At 52.1% G+C, this 14,890-nt stretch overlaps 1 protein-coding gene across 5 annotated transcripts in view; it reads left to right on the top strand.

Annotated features, from left to right (window-relative positions):
- Nucleotides 1-14,890, top strand: part of KIRREL3 (kirre like nephrin family adhesion molecule 3) — a 539,444-nt gene that overhangs the window by 400,236 nt on the left and 124,318 nt on the right. The gene's annotated exons all lie outside the window — the stretch shown is intronic.

Raw genomic sequence — 14,890 nt, 5'->3', positions numbered from 1 at the left:
AGGATAAGCATTTATTGAGTGCCTGGTGTGCGCCAGGCTGTGTGCCAGGTAGTAGAGAAGCGAGGATCAGTTGAGCTTGTCCCCGTCTCACAGGCACAAGGTGGAGCAGGGGATGATGAGCCATCGTGTCGTTCATAGGGAGTCTCCTAGCAAAGGGATGTGTGAGGCGTGGAGGTCCGGAGGAGGAGGTGCCCACCTGCAGGGAGGGGGGGAGACGGTCACAGGGAGTAGGAGCTTCCCAAGGGGTCTTCTTGAACTTGGGGTGGGATGAGGTGTCTGAGGGCAGTGCAAGGACCCCCTGGGAGAAGGACAACGAGGTCACAAGCACAGACCTGGGATCAGCAGTGCCTGTTCTCAGACCTACTCACCAGGACCAGCCCGGTGGGCAGGAGAGAGGGCCCGTCGGGAAGCAAGACTGGGGAGGAAAGAGGGCGCCCCCAGCACAGGAAGGGGAAGGGTGAAGCTCTTCGGCAGGTGGAACAAGTGGCTCTGGGGAAATGACTTCACCGCTCTGAGTGGTAGTTTCCTCCTCTGTACCAGGTTGAATGAGGTGCCAAGTTCCTTTCCGGTTCTAATACTCTATGACATTTCTGACTGACGCACGAGATCAAATATGTACACAAGACCAGAGGCATAAGAAAATACACAAAGAAACGTGGGTTAATGTAGTGCAAACAGGAGAAGAACTGAATAGGCTGGCTACACACGCAGCGCTTGAAATACCTATGGACTCGTCCCTCCAGGCCGCACGTCCCGGCTTCCGGCGCCAGGGTTGGTCCCCAGCCAGGGTTGGTCCCCAGCCGTGGAGGAGCTGGAACGTTCCCAGCCGGGCCCCAGGGAAGTCTGGCCCTGCATGACCTGAGCGCTCCCCAGCTGGCAGTACAGAAGGAAGCACAGGAGAGCCGCCTGGCCTTTGTGTGGTGCCAGAGGCCGGAACTGGGGTCACACCTCACCCCACAGAGCTCCCGACACGCAGAAAAGAAAAAGGTTTTGGCAAAAAGTAGTCGGAGTCCCTCTGTGGCCCTCCGTCCCCTACAGGCAGCTTCACTTCTGAGCTGTGGTCATCGAGCAAGGGGGCATCTCAGACCCAGCAAGTCCTAAAGGTAGCGAGATCTTACCGATCCTTTTGGTGGGAGGTTTGGGGCTGGGGGGCATCGGCCCCTTCAAGAATACACAAAAGCCGCAGTTCTCTCCTAGAAGAATGCATACCTGCTCAGTTCTGCATGCATATTCAGAAGAATTTAATAACCCCTGATCGAGGTCCCGTAGAGGCCCCCCCCCACACCGCATTGAGTCTCCTGCCCTAGTTCAAGCTCTCTATTTTGCAAATGAGGAAATTGAGTCCCAGAAAGAGCGGGTGACTCACCCAAGATCACCCAGTTAATTAGAGCAGAGGCAAGTTCCCAGGAAAACCAGGCCAGCGACTGCCACAAGCGGGGAGGCCCCCGGCAGGGCACAGGATCCCTAGTGTCTGACGCGGAGCTTGGTCCCTGCAGATGCCATGGCTCAGCTCTGGCGGGGGACCCCAGAGAAGGAGAGGGGCAACCAGGCTCTGGCGGCTGGTCCCCTGCCTCCCCTTCCACAGCAGCCAGCCTTCCCTGTGGAGGAGGGGTTGGATTACCATAGTGCCTCTCCACAGGGCTGGGCTAAGAATGCAATGGGGAATTTCTGTGAAGTGCCAATGAGACCTGTTAGCTGCCCTGTCCCACTGCCTGGGGGCTGGGGTGGGGGGTGGGGAGTCACCAGGGTGTTAAAGCCTTATCTTCAGGATCTCACTCCCAGCTACTGACTGATACCCTGGTCCCAATAGATAGAAAGAAGTCCCTCTTCCCACTCTTCCCAGTATTTGCTTGAGAGCACAGCAGAAGGCCTCCACGGAAGCATCTAGAAGAACTTGCTGCCATTAGCAGATGCTGCCCATGCAGAGGTTGTGAGTTTGCTCTCTCTGTCCTTTCTGGAATGGTGGAGTGGCAGTCCTGCTAGGAGCCGAGGGAGTGAACTGCAGGACCTCTCCATCCACCGGGCATGCTTCTCTGGCCGGACTTCAGGAGCTTCAGCTCAGCCAGTGGTCAGCAAAAGCAGGATGAGACACGCAGGGATGATGACCCATCAGATGTGAAGCGGAAACCACAGGTGGAGGCCCTCAGTCCATGTGTGAAAGACCTAGAAGCCAGAACCAGGCTAAACCGGCCTCTCCTCAAATCTCAAAGCTCAGCCAGCGGTGTGCTGGTCAACCAGCCCTCGGGGAAGGAGAGCGTGTTGGGTGGGTTGTGGGGAGGAAGAGCCTTGATGGCCGCATTGTCACTTTCCTTGCTGTAAATCCTCCCACCGTGGCCAACGTGAGGCTGCCGATGAGACAGCACTGGATGCGGAGCTGGGAAGAAATGCACAGTCAGCTCGTCCAAACTGGAACTAGAGCAGATCTCCACGGCTGCAGCCTCGGCGCCAAGACGGGACAAAGGCCTACGGTCCCTTGGGCTCCAAGTCTGGCCCAAGTCCTTGCGAAGGGACTAGTACCTGGCACTAAGGACAATTTCTTCCTTCTACTGAAATGAAACCCACCTCCTTATAATCCCCACCACCTGATCCAGACTCATTCCCCTGTCCAGGGTCAGTCTTTTCTCTTTCCTACCTGGACAACCCAGCTCTTACCCCTGTGCCTCTCATGGCAAGGCTTATAGACACCGCTGGCCTGGCACCCTCCTCCAGTTGCTGCCGGGTTTGTCCGGTGCCCCTTAAAGAATGGCTGGGCTCCTGGGTGGCTCAGTGAGTTGAGCGTCTGACTCTTGGTTTCGGCTCAGGTTGTGATCTCAGGCTCATGAGATGGAGCCCCGGTCAGACTCTGAGCTGGGCAAAGAGTCTGCTTGAGAGTCTCTTTTTCCCTCTCCCTTTGCCTCTCCCCTTCCCTCTCTTAAAAAAAAAAAAAAAAAAAAGAATGGTTTACAGAGTTGGCCACCACCTTCCATGTGGATCTGAGCAAGGCCAGGTAGGCCCTTTCATCACCGTTTGAACTGAACGAGAAGATCTCTGTGTGGGTCTTTCTCCGGATCTAATTCCTTGGTTGGTTTCTAAGACTCCAGAGGTGAACCTTAACCTTAACCTTCTTTCTGTCCCAATACCCAATAATGCCCTGTGCTCACTCCATAGCCACCGGCCACGTTAACCGTGACCATTTTCAGGCCTCTCAGCAACTCTGATTCTACAAAACGCCAGCCCGAGACCGACACTACCGTGCAAGCCAGGGCTAGGAGGCCCCCATCGGGCCACCACGAGCCAGCCCCTTTCTCAAGAGCGGGGTGTCACCGTCCACTGAGCGGCTCTGGATTTGTCATTACAGCAGTATAGGTGCCTCTGCTCAAACCAGAACCAGAGCCCTCAGGCTAACCTGCAAGCCTGGAGTATTTTATGCTTGGTCTGACTTTCAGCACACTCGTGCTCATTATAATAATATATTAGGTTGTTATTTTCCTGACTCCTGTTTGTGGGGCACTTAAAAACATGTCCAGCCTTGGTCCCATATGTGTGGATGCGTCATAGGGACACACCTGTCCTCACCTTCACCTCCAGCTTTCTGCACAAATCATCCCCAGTCCTCACCGCAGCTCAGGAGTCTCCATTTCAGAGACTGAGGAAATGAAGGAACACCTCAGATCAGAAGGCCACATTACCAGGAGTGCCTGGGTGGCTTAGTCAGTTAAATGCCCAGCTCTTGGTTTCAGCTCAGGTCATGATCTCAGAGTCAGGCTCCATGCTCACCTGAGTCTGCTTGAAATTCTCTCCTCTCTCCCTCTGCTGCAGCCCCTGCTCACTCTCTCTCTCTCTCTCTCTCTCTCTAAAACAAATAAATAATTGTAAAAACATAAAAAAGGCCACCTTACTGAGTGAGAAGTCCCAAGGGCTGTGGGGCCTATGGTCTAAGCTTTCTCCGCTGGCTTCTCTCAACCTCAGGAGCTGGGGAGGACCTGGCTGTCCCATCCAAACCCTGTCAGCCAGGAGAGCTGCGGGCATCCTACCCTCCAGACCCCTTGCCTTAGACCCCTTGTTTCATGGTGTCCTCCAACCAGAGAACCTTCTCCAGAACAACAAGAGATATAAATCCTTCTGTAGCTTAGGCCTGGGCCACCAGCCTCCTTCACATGGCTGTGACATCCTCAGTGATCAGGACAGAGCCTGAGTCAAGGTCCCTCATGGTTTCTTATGGGAACCCGGGTCACAGACACACATGGTCCACCAATGCCTCTATGCACTAAAATCTGTGAGTTCCCTTGCTCCAGAACAGACCATGGAGTGGTCAGTGTGGACGCAGGCCTTCTGGGGGCACCGCCCAGCAGGTTGGTGGGGGCAGGTTTGCAAGGTGAAAGGGGTGAATGGTGGTGAATCCCATTTTCTCTTCAGGGGAGATTTGTCTAAGCTGTCGGCTGGAGTCTGGAATTCCTTCGCATTCTCTCACTGTACTACGGGAACGTGTGCGTTGTCTCTGTCTCTCCCACTATCAAAGCCATCCTCATCCTCTCTCTCTAGTGGGGCTGCCAGGTTGCATGGCCTGGGATGGGGGTACCCTCTCTGGAACTCAGCTATTGATGTGCGGGGTTTGTGCTGTCCCGCGCGCCTGATAGCAATCAGCCTCCCACTGGGATGGCCTTGTGGTGAGTAAACTTTCACATTCTTATTAAGTGATGGCTGGTGGTTCGGAATCACTCCCCTGGATCTGTTTGGGGTTGATTCCTAATCAGAGCTCTCGGGCTCTCATTTGCTCCCTCACTGCCGAAAGATTAGCATTAAAGAGAGGAAAGGGGCTCTGATTTCTGTTGCTGGGCTGCCAGCTTGGATCAGGGGGCTCTGGGGAAGATGGGGGGCTCGGTTTACCCCCAGCCTCGTGTTCAAATCCTAACTCTGCCATGACCGCCGGGGTGACTTCGAGCAGGTCTCAGAACCTCTCTGATCCTTGGCGTCCACTCCCAGGAATGTCTGGTGTCCTGTGAGGGTTCAAGGAGAACTTGTACCTGGCCTGGAAGGACGTCAGAGTCCTATGGCCGTTGTCAGCTGCTGATACGACCAGGTCCTCCCAACCGTGTTCCAGTCCCTTGGGGGCAAGGGCCTGCCATGGAGCTTTCTGGAATTCTCGGACCTTCCGTAAGGCGACTTGAGCAAGAACAAAGAGACATCCCCCAGCAGCAGCCCACCCCACCGGCCGGGCTCCTTTTAGCCCCACACGCCAAGTGGGAGAAGACTGCATCTGCACACCCTTATTTTCGAGGGCAAAAGAAACGTGGTACGAGGGCCGCTGTATAGCTACATGGATAGCTAGATAAATAATTACTAAATAAATAAATAAATAAATAAAAATAAACAAAGAAAGCCTCCAATGAGCTTGAATTGCTGCCGTGCTGAGAGGTAACTGGCAGATTCAATTTAATTATAAGATACAGAGTTGTAATGGGGTGTGTGAGGCTCAAGGAGGATTTCAGTAATAGGAGGACAGCAGGGGCTCCCTGCCTTCTCCGCTGGCCTCCTCCCAACCGCACCGCCTCCTTTGCTTCCTTGCCGTGTGGGCTGGGGCAGTGGCGGGAAGCTCTGCACTGTCCCGGAGGACCAGGCCTGGCCCACCCCTGGGCCTCGGCTCCTCTCTACCCTCAGCTCCCAGGCCCCGGGCTGGGCCTCGCTCAGGATGCCCCGCGAGGAGGGGCAGAGCAGGGAAGGGCTCCTCACTAGCAGCCCCTGGCTTCTTCTGCCCCAGTGAAGGAGTGAGGTTTCTGGGGGTCACGGCCTCAGCTGCAAGGCAAGGCATCTCTACCGACCTGTGAATAGGCCGCTCGGTTTATTTGCCTGGAAGCAAAAGCATGCCATCACCTGGCCTCCCTCCGGTCCAGCTTTCTACCCAGAAAGTGGAGGTGGCACTTCCCAGCCCACGGAAACTTAGCCAGTCTCCTTCCAGCCCCAGGACCCTGTAGTCGGTGAGCATGTGCTCCCTTTCTCTCTCTCTCTCTCTCTCTCTCTCTCTCTCTCTCTCAATGTCTCTCCCCCTCACATCACCCAGCCTCCCTCACCCTCTGCTCTGGTGGGGCTGCCAGGTTGGATGGCCCTACACTCTGTACACTCCCCCCAACTCCAGGACATTGTGTCCCTCTCCTGCCCTCTTCCCTTGTGCCAGATGAGAGCAGGGGTCTGCCTCCGCCCCCGCTCTTTTCAGCGGGACATGGGCTTGAGGGCAGAGGCTGGCCACTCCTATCTAACTCCACTGATAAATTCCTTAAGGCCAGCTTGCGGCCCTATGGGTCTCCCGTGGTTAATCCTCAGCATTTATGATTTTATTGAGGCCATAAATGGGTGACGAAGAGGTTTGCGAGCACATAAGTAAACAGCCAACTGCTCTCGTGCTGCCCTGCCCTGCCCTCACCTCCCTGTCTCCCCGGGAGGCAACCCATCCTTCTCCAGGCATGGACTCTCCAAGGCCCTGGCTCTCACAAGGACTTCTCAGTGCCCCCTGACCACCTGGCAGGAAAGCCCGTGACTCCACTGGCCAGCACCCTCTGAATGCACAGGGTCCCCTTCTTCCCACTGGGGTCTCTGCTGGTCATCTAGGCTGTGTGCTCAGCATCCAGACTACATCCCAGCAAAATGGCACGTGCTGGGCTCTGGGGTCAAATGGGCCTAGGTTTTGGTCCTGGCTCCTACACTTCCCACCTGTGTCACTTCGGCTAAATTACTCAACTTCCCTGAGCCTCACCTATATGATGGGGTTATTAACCATATCATCAGGAACCCATGTGAAGATTAAATCCCTGTATGAATTTTATGTTCAGAGCATTTTATTGGGCCTCTACCTTCCCAAAGATCTGGACCTCAAGAGGAGTACAGGGGATGGAGTGGTGGTGCCCAGAGATAGGGGGGACTTTGAAGGCTTCCTTAGGGCCCTCAATCTTAGTCCTTTGGGGACTCTGTTGGTCCTAAGAGGAAAAAGAGAAAAGAGATGCCCTCTTTCTGCCTGGCCTCCGAGCTGTGATTGACCAGGCTGAGCTTCCCCAAGGACAGGGCACACAGCTGTCAAGCATCTGGTCCCATTCAAACATTACTCACCAATTCCAACTTTCTCTTAGGAAAAATCTAAAAGCCTTGCAGGCATATGGCCTTCAGCAATCCCTGTTCCTCACAGGATAAGTAGGGTGATGACAGGCCAGGGGGAGGAATGGCCTTCATGATCCTGTTTCTCTGTCGTATTCCCTCACAGAGCAATTAACCCCCTGGGATCAGATATCTTAAACAGAGATGGCTGAGGTAATCTTGTACATGTGATAAAACTGTTTCCATAAAATTCTTCAACCAGCATTATTAAACTCTCCCTATCCGTGCACCTCTCACAAAGATATTATACCAATCATCCAAAGAACCTCACTTATAATCACATTTGCTGGCTTCAACACTTACTAGCTGTATGACCCTGAGTGAGTTATTGAATCTTTTGGATTATCAGTTTCCCGTTTTATCAGATAGAAATAATAATAACTCTGGTAGAATTTTTATGATTGAAGAAGATAATGCATACAAAGTACCTAACCCAGAGACTAATCAATCATAAGCAATCAGTAAATGGCAATTTTAATTACAGTAGTGAATTAAGTGAGCTTGGCCCCAGACGATACCAGCCAGTAGAGAGGGGCAAGGCTATGCTGCATCCAGCCCCCAGAGGGGTGGGGTAGCCTATGTCCCAATTCCAGGGTGCACAGGAGTGTGGGAGACTCTGCTAACTGTGAGGCCTGCACTGATGCCCTAGAGGCCCACAGGAAGGCCACATTCTAAGTCATTTGGTGGCCACATTGGAATTCCAAGTGATGAATTTGTTGGGAGAAAGACCCCAGGCAGTGTCTGAGGGTAGAAGACGAGCCCAACCTTCCGTGAAAAGAAATATGACAGGAGCCGGGCAATGTCTCAGAGAACCAGCCCCTGGTGGGCTGAGACTCAACCTGTGAGGAGCACCTGAGACCAGAGCATGGCAAGGTGCACCAGGCATGCAGTCAGGCAGACAGGTGGACTCCTATATACTCCTTACCCCCTCTAAAATGTCCACTTCTTTATAAATAAAGGGAAGAATAATGGCACGTGTCTTTCCAAGGTCCGTGTGAAGGGGAAACAAGATGAGAAAAGTAAAATGCCCACTGCTGCTCAGTAAATGTCTGATTTGTCTTGACCACAGTGTATAGAGTCAGGCCAATGGAGAGAGAATTTGGGGAAGCCAGAGGGAGCAATGACCACATGGGCACCACACTTCCTGCAGGCACTTGGGATCTGGGGCCAGCAGTAACACAGAGGACCATGGGCCCCACAGCTGACAGTGAGGAGTTGCTGATAGACTGCCTGCCTTGGCCGCCCTGTGGAGAGGGCCATGCCAGCCAGTAAATGGAGGGCAGGGCCGGGCGAAGGGCTTCCCCCATGTTAGTGCTTGCTATGGGTGCCAGAAGCAGCACGCTCCTTGCCATCAGGTGTCTGGGGGAGCCCCACTCCTCGCGGGAGCTAGCGAGGATGGGCTGGTGGTCACAAAGACTCTTTGGAGCTATCACAATGATTGTCAAGCCTTCCTAAAAGAGAGTAAGTCCACTTGAGCTTTTGATGTAATTCATTGTCTTAAAAACTTAAGACGATAGCTGTTTCAGGTTTCTCCTACAAGAATTTAATTGGGACCTAACAGCATAGTTAATTAAATATAAATCAATAGTTTAAAACAACTAATTGATACTTAGTATGAATGGGGGGAAACTTAGTTCTCATATAATTAACTCATATTAAGTAGGTAATGAAATAGCCATTATGTCTTTACAACAATGAAAAGTTTATCGTTCTTTAATAAACTTAGAGTTAGCAAGCAATGAGAGTCAAAAATTATGAAACAGGTATTATTGGGCTATTAAATATTTATTACTTGTCCTCGAGGGCCAGAGGCAGACACTACTCAGGATTAATAAACCTTTGCTATTCCTCTCTTCAGACCTTTTAAGTGGAGAGGTGGATCAGAAATCTGTGGTCTCTGCATGACTTATGGGCATCAGTATTGCCTGGGATGGGGATCCCTGGGTGGCGCAGCGGTTTAGCGCCTGCCTTTGGCCCAGGGCGCGATCCTGGAGACCCAGGATCGAATCCCACGTCGGGCTCCCGGTGCATGGAGCCTGCCTCTCCTTCTGCCTATGCCTCTGCCTCTCTCTCTCTCTCTCTCTCTCTCTGTGTGACTATCACAAATAAATAAAAATTAAAAAAAAAAAAAGTATTGCCTGGGATGTGAGCAATAATGCTGAAAACAGAGTGAGGCAGAACTGAAGCAGAAAGCAAGAGTCTAGCAGAATCAAGGTGAGAACTTTCCAGACATGAGACTCCTGCATCCTGTGATCAGCCAGGCATCCCGGCAAAGTGGCTTTTGACGGGGCATCTCCTGTGAGTCAGGCCATCAATGCAGAACCCAACAAAGCCAGACCTCCAGATAAATCTCCAGCCTTCAAGGTCCTGAGGGAGGGCCACCCCATGACCTGAAGCTCCTTTTCTTCCTCGGGGCTCCTGCGACAACGATTGCCATGCGTGTGGAAAAAACTCGCATGCTGCTTGTGACACTTTGTTTTCCTGAACTATTTTTTTTTACATTTGTTTTTATTTAAGTTCAATTTGCCAATACGATATGTTTTCCTGAACTATTACATTTGATTTTTGTTCACCTCTTCGCGAGTATATCCCTGGCCTAGTCAACTGGACTTTAATCTCATTGTGAAGGGAAGCTGGCCTTAAGTGTTTTTGTCTTGCACAGGATGCACTTAGTGGCTTCTTTTTTTCTTTTGATATTTTATGTATTCATTTGGGAGAGAGACAGAGCATGAGAGAGGGGAGAGGCAGAGGGAGAGGGAGAAGCCGACTCTCCACTGAGCAGGGAGCCCAATCCCAGGACCCAGAGATCATGAGCCAAAGGCAGACACTTAACCATCTTACCCACTCAGGTGCCCACATTCAGTAGCTTCTTGATGAGCATCTGTGGATCTGATATCATACCTGTCACATCTTATTAATACGTGCTGGTCGCGGAAGGCTGGTACTAACGCAGTGGTGTCATCTACTCATACCATCCCACTGCTTTTTATGTCATTCGTTATGTAATAAATTGGTCTACAGACCAAGATATCTGGTCTCCGAGGTCAATAAAGCTGATTACAAATGTATTTCTTCAGATCTAAACTCCTGCTTGTGTAACCATCTAGGACCCTGTCACTTGGGAACCCCCTCACCTGAAACACAAGGAGTCCAAAAATGCACCATCATCACCCCGTGAGCAGACTGGCTTCCTTCGTCAATTACTTCTGTCCCAGAAGCCACCCTCCCCCCTTCTGTCCAACCAAACCCACCATGGTCACCTGCCCCCTTCCTCTGTTTGAGCCATTCACTCAGCCCATTGTCTCTTCCCTGAATGTCCTTCAGATTCACCACTTTCTCTCCAGCCCTGACCTCTGGGCCCTTGGCCTTGCTGCTACACCCTGCGTGGTTGGCCTTCCTGACCGGCTTCCCCTTCTAGTGCCTCTGCTGGTGGCTACCACAGTAGCTCCAGAGAATGCCACCCGGGAGTTCATTGTATCGCCTTGGATGAGTCTTCCCTTTCACACTTGTAAAGAAGGGGGAGGATGAATTTGATGGTCTCTAACCCCCAATCTGATATTTCATTTCTATTCACTGAGCTCGCCTTCTCAGCTGCTTGATCCAAGCCCCCTTCACCATGTGCCTCTGATTTCCATACTAACCACTAGTGGAGGGTCTTACTGTCAATATCCACATTTTATAAATGAGAACATTAAAGTACAGAGAAGCCCTGAGCTTTGCTCAATCTGACTCACTGGAGCAGGGCTCCAGCCAGGACTGATGGTTTCGAAGCACACATGGCCTCCCCGTGACTCCAGCCAGGTCCAGCTGACGCCTTCTCCATATGGTCTCAAGAACCATCTGGTGAGCTCTGTGCAGCCCCTCCACTGCTCTCCTGTGTCAAGGTGGCAGGGATACAGAGCCTCTGAACATCCCCCTGAGAAAGCTCAGGCTCCTTTCACTTGCTTTCTGATCTTAGGCTGTCTTCAGAGAACAGGGACAGGGAGCAGATGTCAGCCCATCATCACTCACTAGGAGCATGGCAATAGCCGAACAACTGTGCTCTCTTGTCTGGACCTACCCCCTCCCATCCGTCATCTGCACCGGTGCTAAAACGATCTTTATAAGATGCAAGTCTGGCCCGTTGGTTCCTTCTGAGGCCTGGGAGAGAAGAATCTGTTCCAGGCCTCTCTCTTGGCTTGTAGACGGCTGTCTTCGTGTTCATCTGGCATCTTCCCTGCATGTGTGTCTGCCTCCAAATTTCTCCTTTTTATGAGGACACCAGTCAGTTTGGCTTCGGGCCCCCTAATGGCCATTTTAACTTGATTATCTCTGTCAAGTCCTTATCTTCAAACAAAGTCGCATTCTGTGGTGTAGATTAGTGGGGCAGGGGGCAGGGGAGGGACGTAGTGGGACCCGGAACACAGTCCCAGCCAGAAGCACCGACCTGTGTTCCCTGTTGTCTTGAGTCACAGCATTGGCAGCCCCGGGATCCCAGGCCCTACCCCAAGAGCTAAGCTGGAAATCAGACCTGGATTCTAGCCTGAGCACAGTGGTCAGCTAGCCTGAGTGCTTTGGCCTTGAACTGTCCTCTTCCTTTTCTTACTTTTCTGAGCCTCTGATTCCAAAATGGCAGAAATAGGCCATTCTTCCTCTCCTACTTCACGGAGCCGCTGTGAGCCTCCAATAAAGGTGGTGAATATGACAGCAGCGTGAAAAACCAAGAGCCCCGCAAATATGAAGTAATAGCACTGTATCATTGTTATTACTACTAAGAATAAAGAAATCCTAGGACTAGAACAAGTCCCATCTTCACCCTGTGAAACTGAAGGAAAACGGTTTCATTTATAAAGTCGTCCCTTTTTATTCCTCCCAGAGGAAATCTCCTGTTTCCCAGACTTCTCTTCCAATGAATTACAGCCCTCATTCACTCGGCAACCACCCTCACCAAACATGGTCCTCCGTGGGATGTCTCAGCTCACCTGATTTGATTCTCCCCTGGCAGGGAGATGGGGTCACTACCCAGGAGGCTGTGGTTGGCCCTTTCATTGAATCAGAAGACTGTTCCTGAGCTCCTGCCAGGTGCTGGGCACTGGGCTCAGTACCAGAGGCTCAGGGCTCAAAATGGCACCATCTTAACCTTTCTGTTGCTCATGGTCTAGAGGCCAGGAGTTCCCAGGGTGCATACCCTTCGCCCCAAGAAACATGCCCTTGCCCCATAACTGTTTCCTTGCACGGTTGTATTTCTTAGGCCATCGCAGTCCTCATCTGCAGGTGACCCTGGGCTTCTTTGCTGAGAACTTTCCTGTCAAGCTAGGATGACTCGACTCATGTTAATCAATTTCTTTCTTTTTTTTTTATTATTTTATTTATTTATTTATTTTTACATAGAGCACAGCAAAGGGAGCAGCAGGTAGAGGGAGAGGGAGAAGCAGGCTCCCCCACAGAGCAGGGAACCAGACATGGGGCTCGATTCCAGGACCCTGAGATCATGGCCTGAGCTGAAGGCAGATGCTTAACCGGCTGAGCCACCCAGGGGGCTCCATCACTTTAATCATTTTCCAGTGACACCTTTGGTGCATCTCAGGGTTCTGCTACTGATAAGTGCTCAGCCAAAAGCTGCACCCCCAAGGTCTATGTGGAGAAGACCCTGATATCTTACTGTTAAAATGGGCATCTGTGATGTGACTCCACCGTCCGACCCAGTGCCCCGTGACAAGGACGGGGACGGTCTGGGGGCTGGCCTAGCTCTCAAAGTGAAGGATTCCTATTCTTTGGTCATATTCTATCATCTTCCCCCTAAGAGCCTGGTTAGTCTAGAGTTGCCCCGAGACCAAGTGCTTACTTCTTGCTTCCCCCCAGCCCTCCCCCTGCTCAGCACCTCTGACAACCTCCCCACCTGGGCTTCCACATTCTCCCCACCTCTCCCACTTCATCCCTGCCGGCCTGCTTCCTCATGCGGACCCAGTGACCTCTAATTTAGCTCTGCAAATCTCTCCGAAGAACGTCCCCAATTTTCATATGTGGATAACTATCTAATTCTCACTTCACTGATTCTCCAACCTGCTCATTCTTGCAAAGATCCCAGTGGCTTCTCCCCACTTCTCAGTGAGGACTCAGCCAGAGAGCATTCTCACTCAATACATTTCTGCAGTGTGCTTATTAGCGCCTTGTAATATAGCTGCCTCAATAATTAAGACTAACCCACACGTGTCAAATTAAATGAGCCAAATACATTGAGAAATTGCCTCGTCCTCCATTCCTTTTATTAATCAGGTTTTTAAAAAGTTCTTTTCCTACTCATTTGCAAAAATCAAACATGGTCAGTGAGACTCTTACTTATAATGATGATACATTTGGCCTCTTTCCTCCGGGCAGTCGCCTCGGGGGCAACCCATTATGTGACATAGGATGGGTTGAGTTGGGGTGGCAGAGACGCAGATGAGCTGCTGGCAACAGGTTGACAACGCTCTCTAAACCCGTAGGAGGATCATGCCCCCTCCGCCTCCCTGAGGGCTTAGGGGAGGGTCCAGCAAAACCAACGGGAGCGTCTGGCCCGAGTCCATCCAGCATCTTCTCCCCCCCCTACTCCTCTGTGCTTCCCTGGGCTCAGTGCAGGAACCCTGGCTCCTCTTCTCAGGAGTCGCTGCCCACGTGCTGGGCATAAGGAGTCAACAGAAAATAAAATAAGACCCGTCAGCAGTTGTATGGTTCTGGCGATGCACAATGCTCGTGCAATTATAAAGGACTGGGGGGCTCTGCCGGGTGTCAGCGTGTGGAGGCTTCTGGACAGTCTCAGAGTCTCAGGCAAGAGGCTATTGTTCCAGGGAGCTCTGGGCCTCCTCACCACCTGCGCCTCCGCCGGGCCCCTCCAGCAGGCTGCATTCCTGGCTCTTGAAGGTGGTTGTTAGAAAGAATCCACAAATACAGTAAGTAAACATCAAAGGGGCTTTGATCCGCCGGGCCCTCGACAGAGCAGGAGCCCTTGAAGAAAGGGCCAAGGCCTCGGATGAGGGAACTTAACATCGTCAATTTGGGCGCCGGAGATGTAAAGCTGTTTGAAGTGAGGTTGGCTTGGCCGCGCCTTCAGAGGAGCGCACAGAGAGGACGGGAGAGAAGTGAGCGCCTTTGGAAAAGGCACGCTCAGATCTGCTTCTCTGCTCTTTACTGATAGTTAATAAACCCCTTTAAAGAATCGGGAGATCAAAGCTTAGCAACCTCCCAGGGCCGTGGCATTCTGCTACCGGCCGCCACGCTTTGTTTTTCTCTAGGGCAAGAGCCCCTAAGCTTGACTTATCTGCCTCTCATGGGCCCTTTCATCCTGCAATCCATGAAGGGTGGACCCGGGTGACAAGAGGTGCACGGAGACGTGGGGAGGAGAAATGAGCCCGCTGGGCTACCTCGGCTCCGACAGCCTAGATGCTCACCGGCCAGGACTCAGAGAAAAACACCCAGTGTCTCGAGAGGAGTTGCTGGGATGCACCACCCAGGGTGGTTCTCCCCTGAGGACCCCGGGGAGGGAGCCCCTGGGTGCCCAGATAGCCTGGCGAGCCCTGGGAGGGGATGCAATCACATGTCCTCTTCCCGAAATCCTAACCCCTTGTCTATTCACCAAGGTGAAAGCAGCTGTCAGGTTTGTATGAGTCCTAAGCAACGAAGTAGGGGCGGGGAGTCTATAATAATTCCCCGGAAGTCATTTAGTGTCTTTGAATTTGGGATTTCTCATCTGCATAGTATGAATAGCAGTGACCTGTCTGCAGGCCTCAGGGGCTGCCGTGGGGGTCAGCAG

The sequence above is a fragment of the Canis aureus genome, chromosome 3 (genome assembly GCF_053574225.1).
Source record: "Canis aureus isolate CA01 chromosome 3, VMU_Caureus_v.1.0, whole genome shotgun sequence".
Classification (NCBI taxonomy): domain Eukaryota; kingdom Metazoa; phylum Chordata; class Mammalia; order Carnivora; family Canidae; genus Canis; species Canis aureus.
This window is presented reverse-complemented; position numbering and strand designations above follow the sequence as displayed.